This window comes from Anomaloglossus baeobatrachus, chromosome 3 (assembly GCF_048569485.1).
Source record: "Anomaloglossus baeobatrachus isolate aAnoBae1 chromosome 3, aAnoBae1.hap1, whole genome shotgun sequence".
Taxonomy (NCBI): Eukaryota; Metazoa; Chordata; class Amphibia; order Anura; family Aromobatidae; genus Anomaloglossus; species Anomaloglossus baeobatrachus.
This window is the reverse complement of record NC_134355.1, coordinates 333694115-333710197: the sequence shown is the minus strand read 5'-3', so window position 1 is coordinate 333710197 and position 16083 is coordinate 333694115.

Below are 16083 nucleotides of genomic sequence, written 5' to 3'. Positions count from 1 at the left end.
CAAACACTTGGTAACTACAGACAACAACATCTATATATATATAACAAAAATCATACATTAACTACACAATACGTAAATTCTAGTATACCTGATGTGTAGAATCGGGCTACCTTCTAGTATATATATACATATATATATATATATATATATATATATTTATACACACAGTATATTTCACCACATCTACTCGTGTATTGTATCTGTAGGTTCAGCAAAAATCGAGAAGCAGTAATAAATCGGAAGTCTGCCAATAGCCCTTCAGTAATGGCCCTGGGTGAAATCACTCACTAGTATGGCAACATTGGATAAAACTGATGATAAAACTAAAGACCCATGGTAGCCATGGAAAACTGCTGGAGCAGTTTAAGATATTTTAATCTATTACATTATAAAGTATTACTTTTTATTTTCTCTCTCAGAGGTTGATATGGGTTTAGACTGATTTGTAATGTGATATTTTGATATATAATACATTTATATCATAATTTATAAGTTAAATAACGTATTAATTAGGTCCTGAGATAAATTTGCTCACAAAATCTTGCAATCTTAAGGCTTATTTCACCCTGGCATTGCAATAGGTTAAATTCCCTGTCAAATGTGAATTCACCCTAAAGAGTATTTCATGATGCAGGAAGCAATATGTAAAAAGCCATTATTGGAATAACACTTTTCGCTGCTTTTGCATGGATTTTTCATAAATCCCCTTTTAGCAGTCTTTTGAAGGGGATCAAATAATAGTTAGTGGTTGTCCAGACTAAGTATATAGAAAACATTTTCTTATTAGAGGTCTTCAATATCAGTTCAATGGGGGTCAACACCAAGCACCCCAACCGGTGAGCTGTTCTTAGCATCAGTAAGATATAAACCATGAACCAGGCCGAACAGCTCAACTCCGTTCATTGTACAGTCACTGCTCTCGGGTATTACAGTTCTGCTTCTGGTTAATGGGGGCTGAGCTGAGAACGAAAGAGCTGTTAACCTCCATTCACTGTTAACAGACGACTGCCTTCTGACCTGAAAACTGCAAATATGGGTGTCACACCCTACTGATTTAATATTGATGTTCTTTAATAATAATAGGTCTCCAGTATATTAAGCCAAAGGAAGGAGGGGGGAAGACCCAGCACCGATTCCAGTAAGATAAAATCCCAAAAACTTTATTAAGTCATATAAGTTATAAAGGTACAAAAAGTTCCAGAATAACGCCAAAGAATGGATACTTGACACGTTTTGGACTAAAAAAATAAAAACACAGTCCGTAATCATAAGCCAATTATGACTAAGGACTGTGTTTTTATTTCTTGAGTCCAAAACGCATCAAGTATCCATTCTTTGGCATTATCATGGAACTTTTTGTACCTTTATGACTTTTAATATGACTTAATAAAGTTTTTTGGATTTTATCTTACTGGAATCAGTGCTGGGTCCTCCCCCCTCCTTCCTTTGGCTTCTGAGTCCGGACCTGCCTGTCTGGTAGACCACGGGCACTCCACAAAGTCCTGGAACGCATCTACTCAGGTGAGCTGAAAGATTTTTCTCTTTCTAATCTGCACCAGTATATTAAGCCTGCAAACCGCCTTTGTGTCCCTCCCTTGCATGTTAGATTTGGTGGATCTATAAGAATGTACTTATATACTCCCATTGCCTGGTTTTCTCCCTATATAAGACTAGATCAACCAATAAAAGCATCGGTCTTAAATGGAGAAATGATATTCACTTTAGTTTCCAACTCATCCCACCAAAAGAAACCCTCATATATCTTTGTTGACAGAAAAAGAAAAAGAAAATAAAAAAGTCATGGAATATGCAACAAAGTCGGAAAATCGAAAGCACAGAGAATGAAAACGTCCAGGTTCTTAAAAGGTTAATATACGGAGACACATGTGTGATACAGAAATTAAATTCTCAAAAAAGGAGAACGATGTGGAAGTTAAAGATTTGCTTTCAGATGACCCAGGAATCCCCTTATTAATTCATCAGTACGGGGGAACAATGGAGGAACAGTTTTCAAAATAGCTGAACAATGTCAACAAACAAAAGCTTTTACTGGGTCCAGGCCTTCCATGGCCCAAGGATCAGCTGCAGGACATGTGAAAAAGAAGCTTTCCTTATCTCCTGACACTGTGCAAAAACCTTACCTGCAAATTGAGCTGTGTGTAAAAAAGGAAGTCATCATTCACACTAATGGACTCCATCATTTGGCTTTCACTGTCTCAGGATACCCTGCAGCACATTCAAGAAGTGTTAACCCATCAGTGGCATTCTTCTGGTGTCATGCCACTAAGGCTAAGGCACACTGGCTGCTAACAATTAAATGTATACTTACCTAGTGACAACTCTTGTAATATTTCTTATTTAGAAAATTCTAGGTATTAATTATTTTGTTGCTACTATTAACGATAATATTAAACAATTGAGTTGAGTTATTTAAACCAATATAAACTACATCAGCAAGTTCTGGATATTATTATTATTATACATTTATTGATATTATTTTTGAATATTTATTTATATTATTATTATCTAATATTCATTGATATTATTATTAGTAGTAGTAGTAGTCTTTATTAATATTAATATTCTAATTTGATATTAATTGAAATTATTACTATTATTATATAATATGCATTGATATTATTATTTGATATTAATAATATACATGGATATTATTATTATTATTATTATTAAACATTTATTGATATTATTGTTGAATATTCATTTATATAATTATTATTATTATTATATAATATTCATTGATATTATTATTATTATTATTATTATTAGTAGTAGTAGTAGTAGTAGTAGTAGTAGTAGTTGTAGTATCTTTATTACTATTAATATTCTAATTTGATATTCATTGAAATTATTACTATTATTACATAATATGCATTGATATTATTATTTGATATTAATAATATACATTGATATTATTATTATTGATATTATTATCTAATGCTCATTGGTATTATTATCTAATATTCATTGATATTATTATCTAATATTCATTGCTATTATTATTATCATCTAATACTCATTGATATTTTTATTATTATTATTAATAATACATAATAATATACTATTAATTAATATTTGATATTCATTATTTTTTAGTATTATTAAATAATATTTATTGAAATTAATTATTATTATCTAATGTTCATTCGTATTATTATTATTATTATTATTATTATTATCTAATGTTCATTGGTATTTTTACTATTATTATTATTATTATTATTGTTTTTGTTCTTGCTGTGATCATATTTGACAAGCAATGAGTATGATAGATATAATCATTATTGGATGGCTGATATATGTTTAAGATGTCTGATTTTCCCATATGTATCTAGTACAGTCCATTTATGGTCTGATGTGAAGAAGAAACTTGCCCATTCAAGTTAATGGGTTCTTTTTTTTTTTTTTTAGTTAATGGGTTCTTGATAAAAGCTTCATTTGGATTCCATCCATGTGCATTCACGAGCTGTCTGTTTTTCACTGAGCAGTTGATAGGAGAAGCTTAAAAAAACCTCTACATGCTGGATATTTTTTATATGCGATAAAATGAAGAACAGACCAAAAATACATCCAGCACACTGGGGAAAAAACAGCCTGATAGTCACAAATGAAAAAGAAAGGAGTCTGAATGAGGCTTAGGAGATAAATAGATCTTGGGGAACAGATCGGAAATGTTTAGGATCTTCATGCTATATTACAATTTTCTAGGCAATTTCAAAGCTACCTGTGAGATGAAGACTTCACATTGGGGACTGGACTGAAATTGATATTCAATGTTTTAACCTCTTAATAACTTTTTGAACCTTAATGACGAGGTACTTTTTTTGTCATCACATTTCAACACCTACAATGATTTTTTTTTCATTGATGTTACTGTAGAGTTTTGTTTTGCTTTTCTTTACAAGTTGTTTTTTTAATGCTAACATTTAGGATTGCAATATTGCCATTATCTTTCCATGTGATTTGCATTTTGAATGAAACTTTATTAAATATATTTTTAGTTATTTTGCTCTAATAGTTCGAAGCTGGATTTTTTTCTCCAGGGTATTATCTGTCCCGCAGAACTGCATGTAGGACACTGTGCATAGGAACATGCAGTCACTTACTATAAGACTTTATGGAGATCTGGCAACACTATAGTATGGGTTTATGTAGAAGAATATAACTATGTAATAAGACATCTGATGAGAAATGCTACAAATGGAAGCAATGTAGGACACCATAGTGGTTTATGGGTAGGAGGTTGTACATAACTGTAATGCATCTATGTTTATGAGACAATTAGATGGTGCAGTGTTGCATGGGTAATATCTAGAGATGAGGGAACCCGAACAGTAAAGTTTGGTGTTTGAACCAATCACAGACTTTACAAAGGAATCAGTGTCCGAGTTTGGGTGTTTTACGTATACCAACCACTGACTTGAGCATCGCCATGCTCGGGTACATGCAGTGCTCAGCCCAGTGCGAGCCACATGTAGTGTTTGAATTACTCGTACTGGGGGTAACAATAGCAAGATCGGGAAGAAAGAAAGAAAGAAAGGAAAGAAAGAAAGGAAAGGAAAGAAAGGAAAGAAAGGAAAGAAAGGAAAGAAAAGAAAGGAAAGAAAGAAAAGAAAGAAAAGAAAGGAAAGAAAGGAAAGAAAGGAAAGAAAGAAAGAAAAGAAAAGAAAAGAAAGGAAAGAAAGGAAAGAAAGGAAAGAAAGAAAGAAAGAAAGAAAGAAAGAAAGAAAGAAAGAAAGAAAGAAAGAAAGAAAGAAAGAAAGAAAGAAACCCCTCCCAACCTAGGAAGTGATCTGATTATGGCTGGCTGCATGTGGGCGGAGAACCGAACTGCCCAATCAGGGACTTCCACTGAGGTTCAGGTCAAGACAGGTCCAGAACAGAACTTTAGCTAAAGTCCAGCTGAACCCGCCAAACCAAACTTCAACGAGTCTGCTCATCTGTAGTAGTAACAGACATAATGATCAGATGATTGCACAAATAATTTTAAATATTTGATGACAATTAATAGACAAACATACATGAAGAGTTTTAGTTGGAAATAACCCCTGAAATATAGACTGACAATCTCATGTGTGGTATAGTCTATGGATAAACAGTAACTGATTAATGGCCCTTTTATGCGACTTGATTCAGGCTATTATACTGCTGATCAGCTATATACGACAATTGGGGGTTATTTCATGGTCTGTATAGACAAAGCTGACAAACGTTCTACATTTACAGAGCGATTGTTAATACAATCAACCCTGTGCACAGAAAATATGTTACGGCAGCTCCTGATTGCACAGTATGATGGGCTACAGATAACAACGATTTTTATGTGAGCATAAAAAAAATTAATGTAAAAAAATGAGCGTTTTACCTGCTTAGATCGGCCAAACTAATAGACTTCACATTAACACTTTGTATACCTCTTCTAACTTTCAAATGAGAAACAAGAGTACAGGTTGGTTACAGCATCTAGTAAAGAAGATACAAAGCAGACTGAGCACGTTCTCCTGACATAATGACGCTGCCCCCATTTCTGTTTGTTTAGTTAGTTTGCCCTTCTATCTAGTCTTTACTTTCATACCCTTTATGATGTCATTTGACCACTTCTTATACGTCATACTTTATGTAGGTTATGTTTCTGCTGAGTAACTGTGTTTCTATAATGTTTAGTCAATAATTATACAGTGGGGGTCCATCTGTCTCCTTGTACAATGGGGCTGCTCGAGAAAACTGCAAAATATCAACAGTTTGATTTTTTTAAGAGCAACAATTGTGCTTTTCCTCGTGAGCACCAAAGAAATTGAAACTCTATTTCCAAGTAAAATAAAAACAAGAACATATGGCTGAATGATAATACCCTATTTAAGATTGTTAATAACTCTGCCCTGCCTATAAGGGAGGACATCTGGAGGGGCTACGGATTATGCAGGGGGACTGTATTATTTAATAAGTCCGAGCAGTCTCTACCAGCTATAACCTGATAATTATAACTACAGCTAATATGACCCATAGAAGTACCTATTAAACAATCAGTAAAGAGGATGCTTTGATGGATGCAGGCTGTGACTCTGGTATCACAGGTTTCATGAAAGTTTTATCATAATCACTACTGGCAATTGAGTGAAATCACACCTTTATTGTGCCTCCTGCCACCTATCACTTGTGGCTGCTACATATTGAATGACAATGTCCATGGATCGCCTTACAGCAGAACAATGTCCTTATACAAGTAAGTAGCCATGAATCAGTCTAGTTGTATACTCGCAACACACAAACACGTAGACATACAAAGCCTGATACATATTAGTAGATGAACAGAGACTTCAGGAATAAGAAAATTACTATGCCCAAAGATCTAATATTATCCACGCTATCCTCCTGCAGAAAGTTCTGTATTTTTTTAATAAAGAACGTATGAGTATTTAGTGCATCCCATATTAAAGTCACTTGCACACATCAAACGCTGAGGTTTAAACCACAGGAAGTTAGCCAATAACATGTTTCCGTTCTGTTCAGTCTCTGCCGGTTTATATTAATTCCCTCTAACATGAGTCAACGATGGCACCAATGTACCAAATTATAGAATACAATATGACAGATGAATAGATAGATAGATAATTGATAGATGACATAGATAATATATGATAGATACATAGATAACAGATAGATAGAGAAATAGATCGATAGATACAGTAGATGGATGGATGGATAGATGGATAGATAGATAAATAGATGGAGAATAGATAGATAGATAGCAGATGGATGATTGATAAAGATAGATAGATAGATAGATAGATAGCAGATGGATGATGGATATAGATAGATAGATAGATAGATAGAGAGATAGAAAATAGGTGATATATATGAGATAAATAGAGAGATACTGTATGAGATACATAGTTAGATAATAGTTACAATACATAGATAGATAGATAGATACAGTTGAAAACAGACGTTTACATACACTATATAAAAAGACACATTTGCATGTTTTTCTCACTATCGTATATGAAATCAGAATAAACCTTTCCTGTTTTAGGTCAAATATCAAAATTATTTATATTTGCCAAATACCAGAATAATGAGAGAGTAAGATAATATTTTAAGACATTTTTATTACTTTCTGCAAAGTCAAAAGTTTACATACACTTAAGGCCGCTTTACATGCTGCAATCTCGCTAGTGAGATTGCTAGCATGCGTACCCGCCCCCATCGCTTTTGCGTCACAGGCAAATTGCTGCCCGTGGCCCACAAAATCGCTCGGACCCATCACACTACTTACCTGCCTAGTGACGTCACTGTGACCGGCAAACCGCCTCCTTTCTAAGGGGGCAGTTCATTCAGCGTCATAGCGATGTCACTAAGCGGCCGCCCAATAGAAGCGGTGGGGCGGAGAGGAGCGGGACGTAACATCCCGCCCACCTCCTTCCTTCCTCATTGCCGGCGGCCGCAGGTAAGGTGAGGTTCCTCGTTCCTGCGGTGTCACACATAGCGATGTGTGCTGCTGCAGGAACGACGAACAACATCGTACCTGCAGCAGCAATGATAATTGGGAATAGGGGAGCATGTCAACGATTAACAATTTTGAATGATTTTGCGACCTTTTTCGATCGAAGGTGTCACACGCAACGACATCGCTAAAGTGGCCGGATGTGCGTCACGAATTCCGTGACCCCAACGACATCGCTTTAGCGATGTCGCTGCGTGTAAAGCGGCCTTAAGAGTATTATGCCTTTAAACAATATAGGACATTCCATATGATGATATCATGTCTTTGGAAGCTACTGATTCTGGGTTCTGTGTACTAGAGATGAACGTGCTTTGGTCAGACATGTGCATATCAATCCAAGAAGAAAAGAAAAAGACCTTGTGAAGATGCTGGCGAAAGCTGGTAACATTGTGTCATTATCCACAGTGAAACGAGCACTGTATCAACATGGGTTGAAAGGTCACCCCACCAGCAAGAAGCCATTACTCCAAAAGAAACATAAAAAAGCAAGATTAATGCATGCAAACGCACACAGGAACAGAGACCTCAATTTTTGGAGACAAGTGCTGGCGTCTGCTGAAAATGAAATGGAACTGTTTGGCCATAATGACTATTGTTACATTTGGAGGAAAAGGAAGAAGCTTTGAATCCTAGGAACACATTCCAATTGTGAAACGCGGAAGTAGCAGCATCATGTTGTGGGGTTGTTTTTCTGCAGGAGGGACTGGTGCACTTCACAAAATAGATGGCATCATGAGGAAATTATATTATATGGCAATACTGAAGCAACATCTCAAGACATCAGCCAGGAACTTAAAGCTTGGGCGGAAATGGGTCTTCCAAATGGACAATGATCTGAAGCATACTGCCAAACTGGTTACAAAGTGGCTTAAGAATAACAAAGTCATTATTTTGCAGTGGCCATCAAAAAGCCCTGATCTCAATCTTATTGAAAATTTATGGGTAAAGCTGAAAAGTCAGGTGCGAGCAAGGCGACCTACAAACATGGTTCAGTTACACCAGTTCTGTCAGGATGAATAGTTCCAAATTCCCACCAACTATTGTGAGAAGCTGTGGAAGGATATCCAAAATGTTTCACCCAAGTCATACAGTTTAAGGGCAATGGTACCAAATACTAATGAAATGTATGTAAACCTCTGACTTTGCAGAAAGTAAAAAAAATACCTTAAATCATTCTCTCTTTCATTATTTGGAATTTTGCAAATATAAATAATTTTGGTTCCTAATTGACCTAAAACGGGAAAGTTTATTGTGATTTCATGTCAAATAGTGAGAAAAACATGCAGATGTGTCTTTTTAGATAGTGCATGTAAACTTCTGGTTTCAACTGTATATATAAAATGCTCAATTTTCTACTGGGTGACATAAATAAGCTGATATTACATAATGCTAGAGCTACTGAATTGTGTTTTTTCAGGTCCCACAATTTTAATTCTTTTGGTTTTTTTTTGTTTTTTTTACAGAAATGACATGTAATTTTAACATTACTTTGAAAAATAACGCACAGCTCTATTCTCACCATTGCTTGGTTTTAAGACTATTCAGCGTGCAAAGACAACCTGATATCTCCACTGCTAAAGCGCTGTATATGGCACAGTATACAGCACAGTCATGCTAGGTACCATGGGAAAGGAGTTTCTTAGATCTTGTAAAATACTTAGAAAGTGCTGAATAAGGAATTAGGTTTGTAATCTGGGACAAAATCTAAAGTGCCCCCTAACTGAACAAATTACTCACTCTCCCATTTCCGCTATATAGAGGGAAAAGTTTATGTAGTCCAGGCAGGCGCTTAATTCAAAGCATCTGCAGCTTGCTATCTGTGGGAATGTCAACATTATTGCACAACCATATCTCTAACTGATTAGCACTCATTGCCTCCTGTCCCATATCAGCGCTACCAGAGATTCTTCAAGTATTCCAATAGTGCAAAGCAATAAAAAGTAAAAGTAAGAAATAAGCTATTATCAGAAAAAGACCTATGCTTAAAGGGAACTGTGGGGTCCCCAGAGATTTCACAGCGGGGTTCTGTTGCTGCAGGAGGGGAACAGGCAGGTGAGATTGGGGCCGGTCCAGGAGCGGAAGTGCTCCCAGGTAAGATCTCGGTGCATGGTTCCCCCACAACCGGGGTGTCAGGAAGCCAGGTAGGTCTGCCTGAACCGGCGACTTGGTCAGGAACGGAGGAGGAGCAGGCACGACCCACGGTCGCAGCGGCTGTGGCCGCCGTCACCCGCAGTGGGAGTGCTGGAAGCCAAGGGGCCTCCCGGAGGTCCGATAGCTCTTCCCCTTCTGACCAAGTGGCAGCCGAGTCAGGTGGAGGCCAGGACACAGGTCCCGGGGTACTGACTGAAGATGTGACAGTCTCGTCGATTCTGGCCACCTCTAGTCAGGGGTTTCAGGCAGCGTTAGAAGCTGACGACAGCCTGAAAGCTCTTAAGGAGCAGGCGGCACAGCCTCCCTCGGACTCGGACCCGGAGCGAGTGGTCTGGGACCAAGGACGGCTGTACCGGGCCACGGTCCAGCAGGGTTCACCGGAGGCGTGGCCCAGGGACCGACAGTTGGTGGTACCCTATCCGTTCCGGACGGAGTTGTTGCGGATCGCACATGAGATTCCGATGGCCGGACACCTAGGGATCGCTAAGACCAAGGCCAGGTTAAACCAGCATTTCTACTGGCCAAAAATGGGGGCCGATGTGGCTGCCTACTGCCGTTCGTGTGAAACCTGTCAGAGAGTGGGGAAGGCGGGGCCACGCCCCAAAGCCCCACTAGTATCTCTGCCAATCATCGATGAGCCTTTCAGGAGGGTGGCTGTGGATCTGGTCGGCCCGCTGGCCATCCCCAGCAGCTCCGGGAAACGCTTCCTACTGACGGTAGTGGACTATGCCACCCGGTACCCAGAAGCAGTGGCCTTGTCGTCCATTCGGGCTGACAAGGTGGCCACCGCATTGCTGGAGATTTTCTCCCGAGTGGGTTTTCCCCAGGAAATGCTCACTGACCGGGGGACCCAATTCATGTCCCAGCTGATGGAGGCCCTCTGTAAGCAGGTCCAGGTGCGACATCTGGTGGCCAGCCCGTACCATCCACAGACTAATGGCCTGTGCGAGCGGTTCAATGGCACCTTAAAGCAGATGCTTAAGATGTTGGTCGACTCCCATGGGCGTGACTGGGAGCGGTATCTCCCACACCTGTTATTTGCTTACCGGGAGGTTCCACAGGCCTCAACAGGATTCTCACCGTTTGAGCTCCTGTACGGGCGACGTGTGCGGGGCCCCCTGGCTCTGGTGAAAGAGGCTTGGGAAGGGGATTTGGCCACCCCTGGAGTGTCGGTTATCGAGTATGTCATGCGCTTCCGGGACAAAATGCAGGCCTTGACGCAACTGGTACACGACAATATGGCTCAAGCCCAGGCCGATCAGAAGCGTTGGTACGACCAGAACGCTTGTGAGAGGACCTACCAAGTGGGTCAAAAGGTGTGGGTACTGGTCCCCGTACCACAGGACAAGCTTCAGGCAGCCTGGGAAGGCCCATACCTCGTGTACCAGCAGCTCAACCCTGTAACGTACCTGGTCACCCTGGACCCTGCCCGTGGAAGGCGGAAGCCCTTCCATGTGAACATGATGAAGGCACATCATGAGCGGGAGGCATGTGCGCTCCCCGTGTGCAACCTGCCCGAGGAGGGAGAAGCGGAAACCCTCTTGGATATGCTAGCCCAGGTTAGGGCAGGCGGATCCATTGAGGATGTGGAGGTTGGCCACCAGCTCTTGGAGGACCAACGGTCCCAGCTGTGGGCCACCCTACACCCCTTCCGGGGGTTGTTTACCAACCAGCCCGGAAGGACTGACTTGGCTGTCCATCACGTGGACACGGGGGATCATCCCCCGATCCGGCGTTCAGCATATCGGGTCTCCCTGGAGGTGCAGCAACACATGCGCCAGGAGATTGACGAGATGCTGAAGCTGGGGGTGATCCAGGCATCCAACAGCGCTTGGGCCTCGCCTGTAGTCCTCGTCCCTAAGAAGGACCGAACCACTCGGTTCTGCGTGGACTACAGGGGGCTCAATGCGGTCACGGTCGCCGATGCGTACCCAATGCCACGCATCGATGACCTGCTCGATCAGTTGGCCGGGGCTCAGTACCTGACCATCATGGATCTGAGCCGGGGATATTGGCAGATCCCCCTGACTCGCAAGGCCAGGGAACGCTCTGCCTTTATTACCCCATTTGGACTGTACGAGTCCACGGTGATGCCATTCGGGATGAGGAATGCCCCTGCCACTTTCCAGCGGATGGTCAACACCCTGCTCAAGGGACTTGAAGGGTACGCGGCCGCGTACCTGGATGACATTGCCGTCTTCAGTCCCACCTGGGAGGACCACCTAGAGCATCTAGCACAGGTGCTCAGGCGGATCCACCGGGCAGGTTTGACCATCAAGCCGGGAAAGTGTCAGCTGGCCATGAGCGAGGTCCAGTACCTCGGTCACCGGGTAGGTGGGAGAACACTGAAGCCCGAGCCTGAGAAAGTGGAAGCCATCGCATCCTGGCCCACCCCCAGGACCAAGAAGCAGGTGATGTCCTTCTTGGGGACCGCTGGGTACTATAGGAGGTTTGTTCCATGCTATAGTAGCCTGGCAAAGCCCTTGACGGACCTCACCAAGAAGAAGCTGCCCTCTGCAGTCGATTGGACAATGGACTGCGAGACAGCCTTCCGGGCCCTAAAGGACGCCCTGTCCAGCCCGCCCGTGCTACAGGCAGCCGACTTCACGCGGCCGTTTGTAGTACAGACCGACGCCAGTGACTTCGGCCTCGGTGCGGTGCTCAGCCAGGTGGACTCTGCGAGCCAAGAGCACCCAGTCTTGTACCTGAGCAGGAAGATGTTACCAAGGGAAGTTGCCTATTCCACGATGGAGAAGGAGTGCCTGGCCATAGTGTGGGCCCTGCAGCGTCTGCAACCCTATCTATACGGGCGCCACTTCATCGTGGAGACGGACCACAATCCCCTCAGCTGGTTGCACACCGTCTCTGGGACGAATGGGCGATTGTTGCGATGGAGCCTTGCGCTCCAGCAATACAACTTCACCATTCGCCACAAAAGGGGCCGTGACCACGGTAACGCAGACGGGCTGTCCCGACAAGGAGAGGTCGCGGACGGGCGCACGGGGGAACACCGGAGTGTGCTGCCCCCTAGCGCCCTCAAAAGGGGGGAGGTGTGAGGCAAATCCCGGGATATGAAGATGAATTATGACTCCAGTCATAATCCCTCATCACTCCCTGGCAGTGCCCCCTCCCTTCTTGTTCTCAGTGTTCCACTTACACCTCCATGGCCATGTCCTGTGATATGGAAATTAGGTGGTGTGGGAACAATGGACACAGGATGACTCCCTGCCGTCACCCTGTAGTAGGAGCTGCTAGCTAGTTAGCAAGGCTATGGAAATAGCCAGACAGAACGACTCCAGTAAAAAATGGTTCATATCTCGCAAGCCATATTTCCGATAAATATGGCAACCATAAAAATGGTGTCTCCGCATGCGGACGATGCCGGCACACCCTTTTTATGGGAGCAGGACATTGGGAAATGCCCCAGGCGTGATATCAGCCAATGGGGAACTGGCAGACAGGTCATGAGTCCCCTCGTTCTGTAGCTAAATTCATAACTGTCACAATGAGAGCATTGGCGTCCGCCTACGACGCTCCCAGGCCAAGTTATGGCCATATTCCATGTTGTGGATTTTGTCCATAACTCCAGCCAGGGGTGGAGCAGTGCTCCCTGTGAGGTCACGAAGGTAGGAGGGGACCTGGATGTGCCCAGGTTGATAACCCTACTTCGGCCATTTTCCAGTGGTCTTTTCGCTGGGGGCACGTGTAGGAAACATCTGTGGGAAGGATCCTAGAAACCTGGGTACAGCGCCCCCCTGTGGCCAGACGCAACAAGGTAACTGCTGGAACTGTGTATGCCTGTTTGTAACCCATGCTTTGATTGTAACTGTACTCTGACATATGTATATTCTGTAGATTCCCTATTGTATATATTGTAGTTTCTAGTGTGCTTTAGGCTGATTAAATTATATAATTAATCTTGGGCTGTTCTGTTATCTCGATCTTGAATCCCACGTCTGTGTGTTCGGCTAATAGTTACCGTAAATCGGTTGGTGGCAGCGAATTGTGCCAAGGATTATTGTGGGGAGGCCAGTGAGATTCGGGGAGATTTTATATATTCCGCCCGCGGAGGTCGGGGGAATATATACCTTACTCTCACCGGGGACCCTTCAATAATCGGCATAAGTAGTATAGCGGCCTCCTTGCTTATTGTCGGGCAATTCCATAATTGGCCTGACTATAAGAGGGGCGCTAGAGAGCGCGTCACGTGCTCTGTCTGTCGGTCGGGAGGTATAAAGGAGGGGTGACCCCCACTTGTTACCCCCCGATTGTGACGTACTGGTAGCCAGCGCGGGGGATTTCTGAGTGACCCCCCCGGTGGTTTGTGACAGGAACCAATCACCAGGATTTTCATTTATAACCTATACTGGCACTATCAGGCTGATTCTATATATACCTTTAGTTGTGAGATTGGATATATAGTTTTTGAAATACAAGCAAGTAAAGTTAAAGAAATGTACTACTTTTTGATTGGCAGCAGCTGCCCAATAGCTAATATGTAGGTGGGGTTTTGCTATCTGTTCCCACTCCTGTCTGTTGCCTGGCCTTGGTATATGTTAGACTGTATGGGCTGAATCTTTAACACGCCCCTATCACGTGACAGAAATGACTCATACCTGGAAGGAGCCCATACAGTCTAGCATCTACAGAGGCCGGGCAGCAGACAGGGGCAGAAATAGATAGCAAACCCCACCCACATATTAGCTATTGGGCAGCTGCTGACAATCAAAAAGCTGTACATTTCTGAAACTTTACTTACCTGTATTTCAAAAACTATACATCCAATCTGTCAACTAAAGGTATGTACGCAATCCGCATGATAGCGCCAGTATAGCACTGGCTTTAGTTTATATTGGAAAATCCTGGTAATTGCACCACTCCAGCGCTAAAATAATTTCTTTTAAAAAAGAAAAATGTGGAATGGTGCTTTCAAAAACAAACAAACTAAAATTAGTAATCTTGCAGTTTTCATACTGGCCAGTGGGGCTTTTCTTGACTCATGCCTTCTATCTTTTCATTAAAGCTCCACTTTATCAGAAGCAGGACTGCAATGCTCCTCATCCTTCACAGTGACTTTTGCACATGGTCATTAGACACTTCAACACAAAAAAAGGGTAAGGGGTTGACTATTTTACCCATGTCCATATGTCGTTACCTGAAACAACAGGAATTATGAGTCTAATTAAGCCCCAGTGGCCAGTGTGAACATTGCAAGATTTCTATTTTTCATTTTTAAAACAGATATCTATGTAGAAAAACATTACCAAAAAATAATTTAAAAATATAATTAACAGAAAAATATGAGTTAAACAATTCTGATTATAGCTTCCCTTTAAAGGGACTCTGTCGGCAGGTTTCTGCAATGTAACCTGAAAACTGAAAATTCAGTCCTGCATTTCTTATCTCAATGTCTGCATTTGTTTACCTGCAATATTAGTTTAAGCCTGTTAGCTTTATCATTAGGGGGTCTCAGCAGGGCATGAGTTGTAGTCTGACTCCACCCCTTCTGTGATTAGCAGCTTTTGTCTATGGAAATGTACACTGAAAGCCTGGTGTGGGCAGGGAAACTCTTCCAGCACAGCTAACATGCAAAATCTAAGAGCTTTCACTGTGTCAGAACGACTGCAGCCAGTAATCTAAGTGATACATCATTGAACTCAGGATTTCTTTGCCTACATCATGCTGCATTTAGATGAGGTAGCAAAAACTTGCTGACAGATTCCCTTTAAGGGGTACTTCTCACATAGCGAGATCGCTAGTGAGATCACTGCTGATTCACGGTTTTTGTGACGCACCAGTGACCTCCTTAGCGATCTCACTGTGTGTGACACTGGGCAGCGATCTGGCCCCTGCTGTGAAATCACTGCTCGTTACACACAGTGCTGGTTCATTTTTTGGACGTTGCTCTCCCGCTGTGAAGCACACATCGCTGTGTTTGACAGTGAGAGAGCAACAATGTGACTGTGCAGGGAGCAGGGAGCCGACTTCTGGCAGCCTGCGGTAAGCTGTAACCAAGGTAAATATCGGGTAACCAAGTGAAGTGCTTTGCTTGGTTACCCGATATTTACCTTGGTTACTAGCATCTGCCGCTCTCAGGCTGCCAGTGTCGGCTCCCTGCACACGTAGCCGGAGTACACATCAGGTAAATAAGCAAAGCGGTTTGCTTATTAACCCGATGTGTACTCTAGCTAGGAGTGCAAGGTAAATATCGGGTAGCCAAGCGCTTGGTTACCCGATATTTACCTTAGTTACCAAGCGCAGCATCGCTTCGACGCGTCGCTGCTGGCTGGGGGCTGGTCACTGGTCGCTGGTGAGATCTGCCTGATTGACAGCTCACCAGAAACCATGTAGCGACGCACCAGCGATCCTGACCAGGTTAGATCGCTGGTGGGATCGCTGGAGCGTCGCTA